At 37.3% G+C, this 19,942-nt stretch overlaps 1 pseudogene; it reads right to left on the bottom strand.

Annotated features, from left to right (window-relative positions):
* Nucleotides 1-17,452: 17,452 nt before the first annotated feature.
* The window catches only part of LOC131530574 (sialoadhesin-like), a 31,152-nt pseudogene continuing 28,662 nt past the window's right edge, over nucleotides 17,453-19,942 (bottom strand).

Genomic DNA, 19,942 nt, shown 5'->3' with positions numbered 1-19,942 from the left:
TTCTGTCACTTCAGTCTGGTTTATTAGTTTGGTGACAGAGACCTAATACTCCTGTTTGCTGTTTTTGTGTGGGCACATTATTTTTTGTGTTTCTACACATAACGTGCTCCCCTGCATTATTCTTGACACCACCGTCCTTGTTAACCCATTATTGGTTCATTTCTTTCTGTTCCTCTCCTTTTTTCCCCTTTATTTTAAAATAGTGTTTGGCATCCAGCTTATTGGCGCAATACTGCCACCTTCTGTTCTGGATTGTAGATTAACAATAATTAATACATTTTACTAAAGCAAGATGCACTTTTTTAAGGAAGTAGAATGGTTTATTTAAACTCTGGGTTACACTTTATATTAGGTGGCCTTAACTACTATGTACTTACATCAAAAAATAAGTACAATGTACTTATTGTATTGCAAAACACTTTTAATGCTATCGAGGTGGGATATGGGTAAGGTTAGGGACAGGTTTGGTGGTATGGGTAGGTGTAAGGGTGGGTTAAGGTGTAAGGGATGGGTCAACAGAGTAATTATAAATGTAATTACAGAAATTAATTACAGATGTAACTACATACAGGTATGTTTAAAAATATAAGTACAATGTAAAAACATTTATGTACACAATAAGTGCATTGTATCAAATGATTAATTTAAATGTAAGAACATTGTAGTTAAGGCCACCTAATATAAAGTGGGACCAAACTCTGTAATAACTTCCAAAATTAATGCATTTCACTCATTTGAAACTGTAATAATAGTATATTTGTGAAACATATTTAACAAACGTTTCAGTGCTTATAATCAGGCTAGGCTAGGTTTCAGAGCCTGATTTTATTACAGTCAGTTTCAAACACACAAAACAAAGTAAAACAAAACCCAGTATAACAAAGGAATGGAAAATAAAGGTACCATTTGAAAGTTACTCTCAAAATGTCACACACCCAACTTAACAACTTCATATTTAAATACAACACACGAGGAACCAGGAAAGTTCATACCTATGTATGAACAAAGTGGGGAATTCATCCTGTTCCTGTGTGTGTTTAACATCTGTAGCTCTGCATATTTTTCTGAAGGATCTAAAGTTAAATCAGTCTGATCTCAACAGTTTGTTTCAGTGTGGATCGCTTTGTGATTCTGTCACAATATTTTTCTGTCACTGAAGTATGGGTAGAGCTGCACTGAGGAAAAAAACCTACACTGGACCAGACAGAAAATCCACAGCATGTATGTAACCACAGATATTGTTTTAAAGAGGGTGTTTGAATAAAAAATGTAAAAACGCAGCAGTTAAAACAACTTTTTAATTCTTATAGTGAGCTGTTTCTCAATAATATGGTTTCCCCCCCACTTTCCATTGTTTTATTTGAATGATAAGTTAGAATATTATTAATTTTTTGAATGAAAGCTCAAAAAGATAAAGGATGCAGCTTTATTTTCAAAACTGCCTTGGCTCATATTAACCAAGGGTGCCAATATTAGTGGAGGGCATGTACATGCTTTGTTTGAACTGAAAATACCCACGGTAAAAATGCGCACCAAACCGGGGAGGTGAATTGTACGGTTCCGTTCCACCCCTATATATATATATATATATATATATATATATATATATATATACACATATATACAACCCGAATTCTGGAAATGTTGGGACGTTTTTTTTTTTATTTGAATAATATGAAAACTAAAAGACTTTCAAATCACATGAGCCAATATTTTATTCACAATAGAACATAGAGAATATAACAAATGTTTAAACTGAGAAATTTTACACTTTTATCCACTAAATGAGCTCATTTCAAATTTGATGCCTGCTACAGGTCTCAAAAAAGTTGGCACAGGGACAACAAAGGGCTGAAAAAGCAATACATTTTTAAAAGATTCAGCTGGGAGAACATCTAGCAACTAATTAAGTTAATTGACATCAGGTCTGTAACATGATTAGCTATAAAAGGGATGTCTTAGAGAGGCAGAGTCTCTCAGAAGTAAAGATGGGCAGAGGCTCTCCAATCTGTGAAGAGTGCGCAAAAAGATCACGGAATACTTTGCAATTTGACGTTGAGGAACATTGTTTTTAAAGGCTTCGCAAATCTCATCATCTACAGTGCATAACATCACCAAAAGATTCAGAGAAACTGGAGAAATCTCTGTGCGTAAAGGACAAGGCCGAAGCCTTTTTTTGAATGCCCGTGGTCTTCGGGCCCTCAAACGACACTGCATTACTCATCGGCATGATTCTGTCATTGACATTATTAAATGGGCCCAGGAATACTTCCAGAAACCACTGTCGGTAAACACAATCATTTGGCGCATCAATAAACGAAAAATGACCACAAACTCTTCAGCAGCTGGAAACCTATATCAGGAAAGAATGGGACCAAATTCCAACACCAAAACTCCAGAAACTCATAACCTTGATGCCCAGACGTCTTCAAACTGTTGTGAAAAGAAGTGGAGATGCTACACCATGGTAAACATGCCCCCGTCTCAACTATTTTGAGACCTGTAGCAGGCATCTAATTTGAAATGAACTCATTTTGTGCATAAAATTGTAAAATTTCTCAGTTTAAACATTTGTTATGTGTAGCGTCAGAACGAGTCAGACAAAACTAAGATTCATTCAGAACATCGAAACATGAGGAGCTGAAATTCCAGGAGAACAGGACAACATCGTAAAGATTCCTATCTCCGATTTCTGGAGCAAGCCTAACCAACAAGCCTCTTCCAGAACAGCTTGCAACATTTAAGACAAAAGAACACTTATTGATAAGTCCAACGTAGGAAGGAGATCGTCAAATTTGGGGTAAATAATCAAGATTAATGGTCAAAGAGATGGCCATCACATGTGTGCCACAAGAGAAATCACAAGCTTCTTTAGATTGACTTTTCCCCCACACATAGAAGACAAAGAACCAGACTGAAATTCCTCTGTCCAAAGAACATGTCTTTTGGTCTCCACAGAACTATACAGAGACTTTCTTTTTCATATGCACATAAAACCATCCTAAAAGGACATTGCTAGACATAACACTGTATTATGTATGTAACCACACATTAGACTATCATGTTTTAAGCACATATTATGTATGTCTTTTTAATAACTATTGAATGACTTTAAGGTTTATTCATGTTTGGTATGTATGAGCTTGACAATTCTAGCTTGAAACGTTTCTTCCAACTGATTCTTTGTCAAATGTATCATATTCTGGTTATAGAAATCACATCCGAAATTATACTTTGCAAGAGTGTGAAAAGTCAGACCATGTGACCAGATAACATGCTGATTTATGATGGAAGGAACAACCCTAGCTAAGATAATAGCCTATCTAATTGGTCAAGACACCAGATGGGATGTGTCCAAAAGCCGAGTTTAAAACCTCAGGACACCATCAAATCGCCCTTCTTCCCTTCTTCCTTCTTCCCTTCTCCTCTTCTTCTTCTCGCCACGCGTTTTGACGCTGTTTTAGCGCTCTTGAGCGTGCTCTGGCCTACAGGCCAGTTGCTACTTAACACCACGATGAGAAGAAAACCACCTAGTCTCGTTACTCATTTTATTCTTTTACTTTAGTTTCTTTTCTTTCCGTTGAGTCTCGTGTTCAAAAGTTAAGTTTGCCGCAAAGTCCAGCTCCGACTGCACCCGCTTCAAACTTCAACCAGCAACGGACTCAAGACCATCCTCAGCCAAAGCCCAACCATTGGCTTCCCAAGACATCACTTCAAAGACTACTGAACTTCCAGCCAATCACCAACTCGGGAAAACCCCTTTCCTGCAACGACGACGACAGAAAGGAATCCCTGTAACTCAAAGGCAACGCAAGTAAAACAACTCCAGATCCTAACTGAACTGGTGCATTTAATATAAATTTTAGCCTCATTGAGAAACTCAATGCGAGGGTTAATTAAGTGATTGATGGTTGTTCAGGTCTATGCGATAGCACATATTGCTATAAACTTGGGATTTCACATTCTCATTCTCTAAACTCATCCTTTCTCTCTTTCTGCAACGTGTGAATGCGTGTGTTCATGTTAGATTAGTTTGTCTTAGGTTTATATAAATAAAGTCTTATTTATATTCAAAAGAGAAGTATCTTGTGTTTTGTGCTTACAAGTTAATGTCTTAATCTGCCAATCTTGTTACTGTGCTTATTAATAGTGTTTTCACTATATTTTGGATTTTAATATCCAGTGCAGAGTTGATGTTATACAGCTCGTTCAGTGAATCGCGGAAGACTCAGTGATCAGCCGCAAAACAGTGATTCTGTTCAAATTACCTATAAAATCATAAATGATTCCCTTTGAGCTGAATTAAAATTATATTTATGTATCAAACCCTACATAATATTGGTGGAGAATGCGGGCAGATTAATCTAAATTGTAAGCATAAACCAAGTTATTTAATCTTTTCCATTGCTGTGGATGAAAGATGAGACGCTTCTGAGCGAGACTAGGGTGTGTGTGTGACGTCAGCAGCGCGCGCCTGCTTGAATGAATGAATGAACGCAGAGAAGGCTGTAACCCGAGTCCGCCTCTGCATTGTTCAACTGCAGTAAGTGAACTTAAAGTTATCTGAGATTGTACAATAAGGTTGAAATTGAGCGTGTTCCTCTTTTCTGTAATGCCTTGTTTTATAGCTGAATTGATGTCTTGCGAGTTCCAGGTCATTCAATAGCTATACTCCTGAATCTCAGTTACTGTTAGTAGAACGGAGCGAAACTGCAATAATTAAAAGGAAATAAATCGGTGGATAAAATTAGTTTTGAGCGTGTTCCTCAATTCTATTTGATCAAAGCCTTATTATTCATAGTTTGATTTTCAGTGCGTGTTCCATTGTCAGATCATCTATGCTATAAGCTTGATAAAGTTAAAGTTAACTTTGTGCCAACAGCGAAGCAAACCTGTTGTTTATGTGTCCAGAGAAACTGGCACAGGCTTTTATGATCTGATCCCTGTTTTCCTCGAATGCAGCACGAAGCGGCGATTCGAATAAAGTTTAATCAAACTCTGAACGAACTGAGTTTAAGCGCCACATCGCAGAACCAACTAAAAGCGGTGTTGTTATTTGTACAGTGTTGAAATGCGCCGACATTTCATGTAACATGCTTAACTGTAATTGCAGTGCAACATTCACGTGCTAGTCCACTAGAGTTTGTTTTGGTTGCCACAGTTACGATCGTGACACGGAAGTCTTAACCTACTTCGGAGCAACTCTGAACTGCGCACGCGCAGCACATCGAAGCTATTGTAAACAAACTCCATACTGTTGCTAAGCTAACGAAACGGTTGTGTTTACATTGAAGCCTATGCTAAAGCCATTAGCCTCAAAGGTTAGAAGTTAGCATTAGTATCCAGTGGTTGAATACAGTGTGTGTGTGTTTGAAAAGCTAAAGTGGTTTAACCCTTTAAACATCTAAACTAATACACTTGTTGGTCTTTCTCTTTCTTATTTATCTAATTTCTCACTTCTTACCACTTATTTGCATTTTACTAGAGAGGGAAATACTAGTTCACAATTATTAATTGTGTCAAATTCAAATTTGATTAAAACATTAAATTTATTTGGAATCATTCAAATTTCTCTTCAGATCATTTCATATGATCATTACTCCTAGTATTCTCGTTTGGGCCTAATCATTTTAGGTACAAATAAGCCTTGAACTTTGAAAGTTTTAAACTTATTCTACCTAATTGATTTATTACCCATATCAATAGATTCTATTTAGACTTATACTCATTACTTTATTGCGTTTTACCCTCTTTCTTCCTGTTTTGGTTATAGACTTAGCCACTATTTTTAGTTACTAAAACTAAAGAGTTCATCCTTTATTTAATTTCATTTTTTGCTTATTTTACCCATTTATTACTTTTCAAGTTTACTTTGTCTTACCATTTTCTTTCCTCTGTGTATCCTAGCTTGGGAACGACAAACCTGAGCCTTAATAGGAGACATTGTTATCCCTCACTACGAGTTCAAATAAATTAGAGAGACAAATCTCTTTCACCGAAATTTATTTATTTGTTATTAGTTGTGCAGCAACTGAAAATAACGCCCACTCGTAGTCGGGCATAACAACTTGCTAGTGGACCCGATCCACTTAATCTACTGTCTCCTTCCTTCTGCTTTCTTTCCTCTTCACTTTTCACATTTGTAGGGACCTGTAAGAACCATCAATCGATTCTAAGTGAATGAAATACACAATCCTGGCAAAAGGCGAATCATCTTTAAGAATTTGATTGTAATCAAACACTCTTTCGTTCTTCCTAGCCTCCCCACATTTGAAAACGCAATCCAAATTTTAACATCTCATCTAACGCTGAGATCAATTTAATAGAGAGAAGTTTTGGGCAACCGTTGCCTCGCAGCCTCCCTGGTGAGCGGTCCAACTGTAAGGTGTATGTTGTCAATCCTGTCAGACTAAGAAAGAGATATCATAATTATTATTATATTCGTTTGTCTAAAACAGAGATTTAATAATATTGTTTGCCTCCTTGATAACATTTAATTGAAAAAAAAAAAAAGAATTTTCCTCATTTGAAAAAAAAAAGGAATTGATTCTTTAATTGAATTTGTTTTTCACCTTTTTCTCTCTTTTCCCTCTTCCTCATTAGAAGTGACGAAGTCTTCACATCTCTAGTCTACCTAGATACCCTGAGACCAACACAGTCATCACCACACTACACTAGTGGTTCAAAATCACTGACACAACACTTAGTTGTCCCACCACACATAGGTTTCTACTCCACACAGATCTGTGTCAGTCTCTCTTCTCCCCAGCGTGCTAACATGCCGCAGACTGCAGCCCCCTTTGCCCAAGGGGAAGATGGGAACACTTGGCTGAGAGGCACGACAGACAGCCTCACCCCCAAGACCCTTGAACTGTTATTATTTTTAATAATAATCCTAATTCTGAGAAGATTTCTGACACAAGATTCGAGCCAGAACACCAACCACGAGGAGCTAGTCAAAATCACCAGCTCCTAAGCTATGCCTTCACGACCCAGCTGAAGCTCAATGACAAGCACATCACCCATCTTCAAGAGGAGCTGACATGTGCTCAACGCCGCATAGACAAGCTGGAAGTGAAAGTTCAAGATCAACCCAAAGCACCCAACGAGAGGGAGCAGGAAACAACGGAACAAGTTAAGGAGCTCCAAGCAGCCCTGACAGCAGCTAAGCTTGACCAACAACATGCAAAAGCTGCCCAGAAAGACCTGGTAAACAGACTCCAGTATTCTGAACAGCTACTAGAGAAAGCCAAGAATGACATCAGTAACAAGAATGCTGAAATCAGTAGCTTGAAAGACCACCTTGAAAGGTACAAAACTGAAATGGACAATCTGACCCAACAACTAGACGATACCAACCATGAGCTCCATATGGTCAGAAAAGAACTCAAACATGCTTATGAGCAGAAACAAGAGCCAAGGCAAGAGAAACATTTCTCAGCCTCACCACTGCTGAGCAGAGCCGAGTCCTACGTCCAAGAACTGGTACGCAACGAAAGAAGCGAAGGGCCACAACCCAAAACCTCACCTGCCTTCGCCACAGAACTCTTTCCTGTCAACAAAGATAAACCTCCTTCCAAGCAGACCTTGAGCTGCACTTGGGATGACCGTCAAAGACCTCGACAAGCTGTCTAAAAACATCAGCAAGTTCAACCCGAACTCCACAGAGGGCCACACCATCGAGGCTCATCTGCAAGATATCGACTTTTATCTAGAAATGAGACCTCATGTGACTGACAGAGACAGGTTGTACCTCCTTAGAGCAACGTCCAGTCCCGAGGTACGAAACTTCCTAGATCGACAGCCCAGTCGAACAAAGTCAGACTACCAGCTACTTTGTGAGGTCCTGATTAAAGAATTTACAGACCCAGAGTCCGAACATGGACTGTTAACTGCCTTGGAAACCAAACAAGGTCGACAAGAGACTCCACAAGCTTACTACAACCGACTCCGACAAGCTTACTTTGGTGCACACAACGAACCTGACCTTGAAGAGGATGTGAACTTCAAAAGCCTCTTCCTAAAAAATCTGCACCCTGGAGTCAGTCACCATCTAGGCGTCATGGCCTGTCCACGCTCCATGACCATCCAACAGTTGCGTGACCTAACACAGAAGGCCTACAACAAGCAGAAGATGGCCTCAAAGAAAGGTAACAAAACCTCCACACTCTTGAACTCTGTCACCAAAGACTCTAGCCTTGCACTGGACGACACCCAGTTGCATCACAATGCCAGAGTTTTCCATCAAGAGCACGGAGAACGTGACCCCTATGTCCACGACAGCTATCAGCCCAACCGCTGGAAAAATCCATGGGACAAGCCACGCTTCTCAAGAAACCCAAAAGATCAGACATCCAAAAGTAATCGCCTGACTCATCCAAGAGCAACTCGTGTGGGTAAGCAACAACGAAACCCACCTCAGCACCACTCAGACGTGCACAGCGCTGAGTATGCACAAGAACAAGACAGCTTACCATCAGAAGACATGGAACAAGTCATGAGACGACTGAAAGAGTTCCTTCAAGATAAGCTGAACACAGATGACTACAAAATTGAGTCATGCTCGCTGTGACCAGCGACAGAACGGAAGGCCGGTGATCACATGGTACACCACCATATCAGAGATGACAAGCACCTGTTCAACAACCACCCCGAACGAGCACGTCTCTCACGGCCAACTGTTGATGAAAACTGAGGTACCAGAGAACATCACCTCAGTCACCCATCACTCACTAACAAACTGGTAAATGAACTCCAACTCCAAGAACCACATTCCTGTCTGTGCAACAGCAACCACCAAAGCACAGAAGGTCAGAAAGTCTGTCACATCCAGAAGGCAGCACAAGAGGAATGCAACATAGGAGAAGAAGTTTGCATCCCAGCTTCACACAGCCATGCCAAACTACCTCCGACTGTCTGCTAAAGAACTTCCTGCCTTTCTGGACTGACCCCATTAGATCATGGACACGCCTCATCCAAGCCAAGGATGCAGAGAGCCCGTCTTCACTGACATACCCGAAAAGGGGGGAGACAACACAGACTGAAACAGATCTGACCACACCTACACTATACCAGTAACACACACAACATTACCTACACCCAGAGGTACCACATCCACTGATAACACATTTAACAAACATATTCTTCCCACAAGTAGAATATCCAAATTTTAGCGTAACATAAAGTTACATACACCACCATGAAGGAACATGCAGCTACCCTCACCATAGTTAGAACATCTGACACTAAGTTAAGGTACATGACTTCCTAGCTGCACATGACATCCTAGCTCAACAGTAGTTGCAAACCATGCTAGGAAAACCCACAGCAGCTTTGTTTTGTTTTGTTCTTCTTTACCTATCCTTTTCCTTCCCCTCTTTCTTTAGTAGGTGAAAAACCTAGACACCCTTCAAGGGTCAAAGGTCTGATATTAGGATTGACTCACTACACCTAATATCCATGCACGATAGGTCAAGTCATTTTACTACAAATGATGTCACCAGAAACTAAAGGTGAACACTCTTAAGTTAAGACAACTTAGAAGAAACAAACAAATCTAATCACAAAATTTGATTGAAGAATCAACGTACTAAACTAAATTAGAACAACAATTTCCAAAATTGAACTAAACTATTCAGTTTACCGAACTAGATTGACCAATTAAATATAACCGCCTGTACCCGAATAACCTGATGCCCTGCACCAGTACAGTAACTGTCATGGAGGTGTTGTCTTGTTGTTTGCTGTGTTTGTGTCTGCTTCTTCTGCCTCTGTTTATCCAGTGCTTGCCGATGTCTCCAACTCGACACATCGCCAATCAAGGGGGGTATGTAGCGTCAGAACGAGTCAGACAAAACTAAGATTCATTCAGAACATCGAAACATGAGGAGCTGAAATTCCAGGAGAACAGGACAACATCGTAAAGATTCCTATCTCCGATTTCTGGAGCAAGCCTAACCAACAAGCCTCTTCCAGAACAGCTTGCAACATTTAAGACAAAAGAACACTTATTGATAAGTCCAACGTAGGAAGGAGATCGTCAAATTTGGGGTAAATAATCAAGATTAATGGTCAAAGAGATGGCCATCACATGTGTTCCACAAGAGAAATCACAAGCTTCTTTAGATTGACTTTTCCCCCACACATAGAAGACAAAGAACCAGACTGAAATTCCTCTGTCCAAAGAACATGTCTTTTGGTCTCCACAGAACTATACAGAGACTTTCTTTTCATATGCACATAAAACCATCCTAAAAGGACATTGCTAGACATAACACTGTATTATGTATGTAACCACACATTAGACTATCATGTTTTAAGCACATATTATGTATGTCTTTTTAATAACTATTGAATGACTTTAAGGTTTATTCATGTTTGGTATGTATGAGCTTGACAATTCTAGCTTGAAACGTTTCTTCCAACTGATTCTTTGTCAAATGTATCATATTCTGGTTATAGAAATCACATCCGAAATTATACTTTGCAAGAGTGTGAAAAGTCAGACCATGTGACCAGATAACATGCTGATTTATGATGGAAGGAACAACCCTAGCTAAGATAATAGCCTATCTAATTGGTCAAGACACCAGATGGGATGTGTCCAAAAAGCCGAGTTTAAAACCTCAGGACACCATCAAATCGCCCCTTCTTCCCTTCTTCCCTTCTTCCCTTCTCCTCTTCTTCTTCTCGCCACGCGTTTTGACGCTGTTTTAGCGCTCTTTGAGCGTGCTCTGGCCTACAGGCCAGTTGCTACTTAACACCACGATGAGAAGAAAAACCACCTAGTCTCGTTACTCATTTTATTCTTTTACTTTAGTTTCTTTTCTTTCCGTTGAGTCTCGTGTTCAAAAGTTAAGTTTGCCGCAAAGTCCAGCTCCGACTGCACCCGCTTCAAACTTCAACCAGCAACGGACTCCAAGACCATCCTCAGCCAACGCCCAACCATTGGCTTCCCAAGACATCACTTCAAAGACTACTGAACTTCCAGCCAATCACCAACTCGGGAAAACCCCTTTCCTGCAACGACGACGACAGAAAGGAATCCCTGTAACAAGGCAACGCAAGTAAAACAACTCCAGATCCTAACTGAACTGGTGCATTTAATATAAATTTTAGCCTCATTGAGAAACTCAATGCGAGGGTTAATTAAGTGATTGATGGTTGTTCAGGTCTATGCGATAGCACATATTGCTATAAACTTGGGATTTCACATTCTCATTCTCTAAACTCATCCTTTCTCTCTTTCTGCAACGTGTGAATGCGTGTGTTCATGTTAGATTAGTTTGTCTTAGGTTTATATAAATAAAGTCTTATTTATATTCAAAAGAGAAGTATCTTGTGTTTTGTGCTTACAAGTTAATGTCTTAATCTGCCAATCTTGTTACTGTGCTTATTAATAGTGTTTTCACTATATTTTGGATTTTAATATCCAGTGCAGAGTTGATGTTATACAGCTCGTTCAGTGAATCGCGGAAGACTCAGTGATCAGCCGCAAAACAGTGATTCTGTTCAAATTACCTATAAAATCATAAATGATTCCCTTTGAGCTAAATTAAAATTATATTTATGTATCAAACCCTACATATGTTATCTATGTTCTATTGTGAATAAAATATTGGCTCATGTGATTTGAAAGTCTTTTAGTTTTCTTTTTATTAAAATTTTAAAAAACGTCCCAACATTTCCGGAATTCGGGTTGTGTGTATACTGTGTGTGTGTATATATATATATATATATATATATATATGTATAATTTTATTTTTATTTTTATTACGTTTTAATTGTTTTAATTAAATAGCATATATTATTATTATTATTATTATTATTATAAATCAAATAATAAAAAAATAATCTGAAATCATAGAGGTCTATTGTCTTAGAATTACTTTGTCTAAACATGACACTAACAAAAATCATGGCTGGTCATATAAAATTGTCCCCTGAGTTTCCTTAAAGTCATTATGAGATCAAATTAACATTTTTAAATGTAATTTTGCTATATTTCTTATAAATTATTTATTAGTTTATTATTAAATATATATATTTTAAATTCACATTTCTTTCCTCTTTCAATGACGTTACGTCACTTCTCTTCTCTGATGACGTTCACTGGTGTGAGATCACAGCAATATTAAACGAGAATGATCAAACAATCCAACCAATTCCCAATCGATACTGGGACATATGCACAATGCCATGATATACAAACTGACAATTTGTCAAGCACACTTCAATTTGAATATGCTGTTTTCAGTTGACAAGAACCATAAGAATGACATAGACGAATATTAACATTTCCTTGTTTATGCAGATGCTGGTTATTAATATATGTATTTCTACATCTGATAGACAAAAGGTTAGTAGACCTCAGTTAATATATTCGATAATAATCCATTAAAACCTTCCATTCTGTGCAGTTTTAACATAATTCATTAAAAAACATTTTTAGTCATTTTTAATCAAACTGTTCCCATTGTCAGAGCTGTGGTTATATATGGACCCATGTGTAAGTCTGACCTGGCTCATGTCCCAATCCAGCTGCCCTCTCTCTCACCCCTACTTCCTTGTATTTCTCTGTTGCTCTATGAAGCTCCACACACTAGTAAAAATATTTCAAAATATGATTGTGTAGCCATCTGATGCATGTATTACAAAATGGCCACTTTTTTTTTTTTTAAATAAAGTCTTTGATTTTACAAATAACAATCACACACTGTATTTCCTTATTACTCTAATTCTACAAAATAAAATCATTGATATATACAGCAAGTTTCAGAATTAGGCAATATTAATATATTAATCCCTGCACTTCTGTCTTGTTCGTTTTTGATTAAGGAAAGAGAGAGCAATTTTTTTTTTTTAATTATTATTTTAGGATGCAGTCAAATGTAGAAGGTGCTAAACATAATCAAATGAAAGCAAGAATTCCTTCATTTGAAAATAAATGAATAAATACATTTTGTCAAACAAATAAATCCTGGAACTGCATTCACAGATCTTTCACAAAATGTTGTCCTGAACATATTTCAGGTGAATGTCACTTTCTTGACTTGAGTTTCTACAAAGGATTACAGTGACGTCATGTTGTAGAGATATGAATTGCAATGCAAATGTCTCAATGGAATGAATTAATGAATATAAATTATTATTATTAATGAATATTATAAATATTAATATAAATGAAAATTATATTATTGTGATCACGGACCAATAGTACATTGAAACAGCATGACTGAAGTTGTTTTAACATGAATAAAACCATGACCAAAGGGAATTTGAACTTTTTCTGACTTATTTATTTATTTGCACTATATCTGAGCTTTCTGTATGGCTAAACTTTGCTGCCTACTGTGTCTTTCTTGAGTGTATAGTCACAATTGTTTGTAATGATGATCCAGAGAAATGGTAATGCATCTGTGCTGCATTTCAAATGTCATATAATGTCATATATTTCGAATGTTTTTTTTTTTTTTGCTTTATTTTGGAATATGCCTGATATATATTCTAAACAATATATAAAATTAAGGGGTTGGAATACTTTCTGAATTCACTGAATGTTTATATGTACATTTTTCATTTTTGTATTGAAAGCATTTTTATACATATTCAGTGCATTCAGGTTAAAGGTCTGAAGATGACTGAAGTCCAATCAGAGAAGCCCAGCTCTGACTTCCTGTCTGTGTGGTCGAGGTTTCATAGTGTTTCTGCTCACAGTAAGAGAAGTTTGAATGAAGATATTCATCTGGATCAGACAATGAAGATCATACAGCTTCAGATCTGTGAGTTTATCACATTTGATTGAATCAGTAAATGGGTATTCTTATGATCTTAATAAATGTTTAATTTCTCTCATAGATCTGTTGATGTGGTCTCAAACCACAGAGACTGTCAAACACAGCAGTAACTTTAGGAGCTGATGTGAATATAAGCTGTGATCTTGATATAGAGGAGATTTACAAATCACCGGATCCTCCAGTGTTCATCTTACGCACTTACAGCAGCACATATGAAGGAGCTGAATATGAAAACAGCATCTTCAAACTCAAATTCTCAGTGAAAACTAACAATCGTCTGTTCATCAGAAATATCAGCACTGATGAATTAGGAGTTTATTATTGTGTCAAAACTACACTGTAAAAAAAAAAAGTTGAGCGAACTTAAAACATTTTTTACCAGCTTCAGCAGATTTTTGAGTTTGCTCAACTTGTTTTTGTGGGAGATTCTCAAATTTTTGTTGTATAAACTTAAAACAACAAGTTGAGAAAACTCAAAAATCTGCTGAAGTTTGTTGCCTTAAAATTTTAAGTTCGCTCAACTTTTTTTTTTTTTTACAGTGTAGTGAACCACAAAAATTCAGACATGCCACCAAAATCTACATCAGCAGTGAGTTATTTCCTCATTTCAGATGCATTTTTAAACTATATGATGGATTTTCATATTGAATATACTTTATTCTTTTATGAAGAGCTCATATTTTTTGCAGTGAAATTGAATAAAGATTGAACTACAATCCTTTTACAGACTCAGTCCCAATTTATGTAACATTGTCATGAAATCTTTTTTTCTTCTAGTTCTGCAGTTTTATGTTTTATAGAGATTTGACATACAACTGGAAATTAAGTGTAAGGGAAACAAGGTCAATTTAGCTCAAAGGGAATCATTTATGATTTATAGGGAATTTGAACAGAATCACTATTTTACAGCTGATCACTGAATCGGCCGCCGAATCATTGAACGAGCCGTATTAACATCAACCCTGCAATGGATATTAAAATCCAAAACATAGTGAAAACACTATTAATAAGCACAGTAACAAGATCGGCAGATTAAGACATTAACTTGTAAGCACAAAACACAAGATACTTCTCTTTTCAATATAAATAAGACTTTATTTGATAAATCTAAGACATATAAACTAATCTAACACATGAACACACGCATTCACACAGAGAGAAAGTGAGGAAAGGATGAGTTTAAGAGAATGAAAATGTGAAATCCCAAGTTTACAGCAATATGTGCAATTAAGTTAAGACGTATTGTCAAGTATGGTAACCCATACTCGAAATAGTGCTCTGCATTTAACCCATCCAAGTGCACGCACACAGCAGTGAGTAGTGAACACACGCACGCACGCTCGCTCGCACACACACTCCAGCGCCCGGGGAGCAATTAGGGGTTCAGTGCCTTGCTCAAGGGCACCTCAGTCATGGTATCAAAGGTGGAGAGAGTGCCGTTCATTCACAATCCCCACCTTCAATTCCAAATGTGAGAATCGAACCAGCAACCTTCAGGTTACAAGCCTGACTCCCTAACCATTAGGCCACGACTTCCCTAAAAATAAATTTTCCATTTTGTTTGGAAATTAAGTTGTGACGTATGGTGACCCATACTCGAAATTGGTGCTCTGCATTTAACCCATCCAAGTACACACACACACACACACACACACACACACACACACACACTGCCTTGCTCAAGGGCACCTTAGTCTCTCACCTGGAGAGAGTGCTGTTCATTCACAATCCTCACCTTCAATTCCTGCTGGTGCGAGAATCGAACCAGCAACCTTCAGGTTACAAGCCTGACTCCCTAACCATTAGGCCACGACTACCCCATAATTGCATAGACCTTGAGTTTCTCAATGAGGCTAAAATTTATATTTAATACAAATATGCTTGCGTTGCCTTTGTGTTAAGGGATTCCCTTTTGTTGTTGTCTTTTCAGAAAGGCGGTTTCCCAAGGTTGCTGATTGGCTGACAGTTCAGTGGTTGTTGCAGTGATGTCTTGGGAAGCAATGGTTGGGAGTTGGCTGACGAATGGTTTCAGAGTCAGTTGCTGGTTGAAGTTTGAAGCGGGTGCAGTCGGAGCTGGACTTTGCGGCAAACTTAACTTAACAAAACTCTCACAGAAAGAAAATAAATTAAAAGAATAAAAGGATGTAACGAGACTAGGTGGTTTTTCTTCTCATCGTGGTGTTAAGTAGCTGCTGGCATGTAAGCCAGAGCACGCTCAAAGGGCGCTAAAAACAGCGTCAAAACTCGGTGGCAAAAAGCAAAAGCAAAAAGCTAGAAGAGAGAGATTTGATGGTGTCCTGAGTTTTTAAACTCGGCTTTTGGACACATCCCAACTGGTGTCTTGACAAATTAGATATTATCTTGGCTCAGGTGTTGCTCTGTTTCTCCTCCCAATACATAAATCATACTGTCTTTTCAGTCACATGGTCTGAATTTTCCCGCTCTTGCAGGATATAATTTTGGACATGGTTTCTATAACAAGGCTATGATACATTTGACAAAGAATTGATTGGAACAAACGTTTCAAGCAAGAAGATTCAAACACACACACATACTAAACATGAATATGAACCCTTAAGCTATTTAGTAGTTATTAAAAAGACATACACAATAAGTGATTACAACATGATAGTCACATGTGTGGGTTACATACATAATAGGGAGTTATGCATAGAAATGATTAGTTGCTTATGAGTCCTTTTAAGATGATTTTGGTGCATCTACACATAGAAGACAGTTTCTGTGCGCATAAGGACATGTTCTGTGAAGACTAGTGAGGTTAAAAGGTCTCAAAGAATTTCAGTCTGGTCTGTCTTCTAGGTGGGGGAACCCACTCCAAGAAAGTCTGTAGCTCGTGATTTCTATCACAGATTTACATGGGATGGTCACGCGGTGCATCTCTTTGACCATTAATCTTGGTTGTTTGCCCCAAATTTGACAATCTCCTTCCTGAGTTGGAATTGTCAATAATTATTCTTTTGTTTGAATGCTGTGAGCTGCTCAAAGCTGCTAGTTGATGGACTTGCTTCAGACTAGTTGCACCAGGATCTGGACAGATTTATGACATTGTCTTGTTGTCCTGTTTGTGGAATTCAGCTCCTCATGTTTCAACCATGTTCTGATCGAATCTTAAATTGTCTGATTCGCTCTCTGATAACAAGAGAGAAAATAGTATCAAATTCAACAGTATGATGAATAAATATTAATGGTAACACTTTACAATAAGATGTCATTTGTTAACATTAGTTAATGTATTAACTAACATGAATGAACAATGAACAATACATTTATTACACAATTTATTAATGTTAGTTAATAAAAATACAGTCGTTCATTGTTCATGTTAGTTCACAGTGCATTAATGTTTACAAAAACAACTTGTGATTTTAATAATGCATTAGCAAATGCTGAAATCAACATGAACTAAGATTAATAAATGCTGCAGAAGTATTGTTCATTCTTATTTCATGTTAACTAATGTAATTAACTAATGTTAACTAATGAAGCTTATTGTAAAGTGACATAATACATTTAAGATCAAGAAGAACAAAAGAGGAACTGAAACTTTTACAACAGTAAAAAAGGCTTTACAGTCAGCAATCTTTCTCTCCCACGTAATGATGTGTCATACCTTTAAGAATACAGAACAGAGCTAAAAAGATAATCACAGACATTAAATACTGATAAATCTATTGCTATCAAGTGTTCAGCATCACAAAGATGATAAAGCATCGATAATCCTGGTCATTCTCCAGCACTTCTCAGCCTAAACTCATCAGTGTCCTGGGATTGAAAGTTTCTCCTCCAGCCATTTATTTAATCTGAGCATACGTCACATCACTAGATCCAGCAGCTGGAAAATGCGTAAATGAATTAGAAATGCTAAAATGCACACTTTGATTTCTGAATATTTCATTTTATTCTTAGATGCTCAATAATGCTTGTAGATGAAGTTTTTTTTTGTTGCCCCTTGGGAAGTGTGATTGATTTTTACTGTGATTCTCACCTTGATGGGTCTCCAGGTTCAGTTTAGAGTAAACAGTGTCAGAACTTTCACTGCTTTTCCCTAAAAGATGCCAAGAGTTAATATCACTATTGTTTACTGTGTGTCCAATATTCATTTTATATTCATACAATCTATACACCTTCTACAGAGAGAATAAAATAATTTATTTTAAAACAATTTGACCGAATTACCACAAAATGAGCGTAATGTAATTTGCGTGTAATGACCGTTATTGATCAGACTGATTTCAGAACGAGTGTTTAGGAGAAAGCTGGTGGTGTTTGTTGCTATTTAGTGTTGAGGGAGAAATTAAAATCAAAGGGGCTTTTCCTCCCAGAGGTCTTTAGCTCTGCTGAACACTAGCGTCATGATCATAAAACCATACGAGCATCAACTTTTGTTTCAGTTCACCTTTGTTTTCTTTGTTTTTCTTCTGTTTCTCTGTAGATTTGAGTTCAATCTCAGCATAGGTGACTTCAGTAAGTCCACTTACAACGTCTACAGTGAATAACAGAGAAAAAAAGAAGACATTTGTTTTTACTGAATTTGTTCTGCAAATATCACAGTGAAACGTAAAACAAAGATGGATTTGATTATTTAGAAAATAACTATTGTCTTAGTAAATGATGAACATGACATAATTACCTTCTGTAACATCATTAGTTACCTGTGCTTATGTCTTTATTAATTGTTGCATCAACTGAGTCATAAACATGAGCAGTTCCTGTAATAAAGTAATGCATCTTATGAATTTAAGCCCACAGAAAAATATTGTTTTCATGCTGACACTGACTTATAGCTAAACTCAGCTAAATATGTAATATGCTATTAACATTATAAATTACAACTGAAATATTTTGATAATGAAATACACCTGAACTACATCTAACTGAAATATAAATGTCAGTTACACAAATATCATATCACACTTTAGAAAAGGGGACAATTATTTTGGGTGAGATCTGTCTTCTTAGTTGAAAGTTATTTCTAAGTATCTTCAATCTCAGCTTGTAAAGATGTATTGTTATTTATTTATGATTAATGTGTAAAGACTGACCAGACATGGGGTTTTATTCCCCGCTTCACTCTGGTTCTGCTCTGATGTCTGACTGCTGTTCTGATGTTGACTGACACGAGAGAGAGACTGAGATCCTCCACCTAGACAAACATAACATGTGCATGAAAATATTTTGAGGGAATAAAGGGGTCAAAAAAACAACAACAAAAAAAAAACAGGACTTTAATCTCCTTTATGCATACATAAATGGCTAATTTGCAGTGATTTGTTATTTGGAGTAAAACCTGCCCAGCAGAAAACTACCCAAAAAAAACAGTCTATATACAAGTTTTAGACCGGCGGAGATCAGATGAGCAGCTTAGGCTGTTGTTGGTCACAGGTTTAGGAACAGAGTCTGCAAAAGTGTCTTTGAATTTTAATATGGCAGAAGATGAACCTTTGTTGTTTCTGTAGCGCCACAGCAGGACCAAGAAGACAATGATCAAAAATATGACGATCAGTCCAGCAGTTACTCCAACAATCACAGGATCGAGACCAAGACCATCAGAAGCTGAGATGAATGCATTTTACAGTCAAATTAGTGCTGTATAATATACAGAAGCACTTCAATAGTGTTTATAGTTCCTACTTTCACCTGTGACTGAGATCCAGCTCTTGGGTGACTCTCTCTCTCGGTGTTTGCAGGAGTAGAAACCCTCGTGTGACTTTGAGACAGTAGAGATGATCATCTCTGTAGTTTGACTCTGGATGAGTGACCCATCTTTATAGAAATCAGCTCTGAGGTTTGGTGGAGTTGTAAATTGATATAAACAGCGTAGAGTCAGAGTTTCTCCTTCAGTCACAGGATGAACAGGACTCTCCAGAATCACACCAACTACAGAAACAGAGCAAACATCAACTGACAAATAGTACGATTATAGAAAGAATGTATCAACAATGTGGTGATGACAACAACAACAATAATAATAATAATTATAATTAGTATTATAATTATAATAATACATTTTCTGGGGGGGGGGGTCATGTGGGTAAATGACCAACTAGAGCGGCACGATTTTGGATAAATTGAGAATCACAATGATTTTTTATTTTTCAATAATTTTATTTTTTATTTTTATGACA

This window comes from Onychostoma macrolepis, chromosome 22 (genome assembly GCF_012432095.1).
Source record: "Onychostoma macrolepis isolate SWU-2019 chromosome 22, ASM1243209v1, whole genome shotgun sequence".
Lineage (NCBI taxonomy): Eukaryota > Metazoa > Chordata > Actinopteri > Cypriniformes > Cyprinidae > Onychostoma > Onychostoma macrolepis.
The sequence above is the reverse complement of the archived record's forward strand: the minus strand, read 5'-3'. Positions and strand labels throughout refer to the sequence as shown.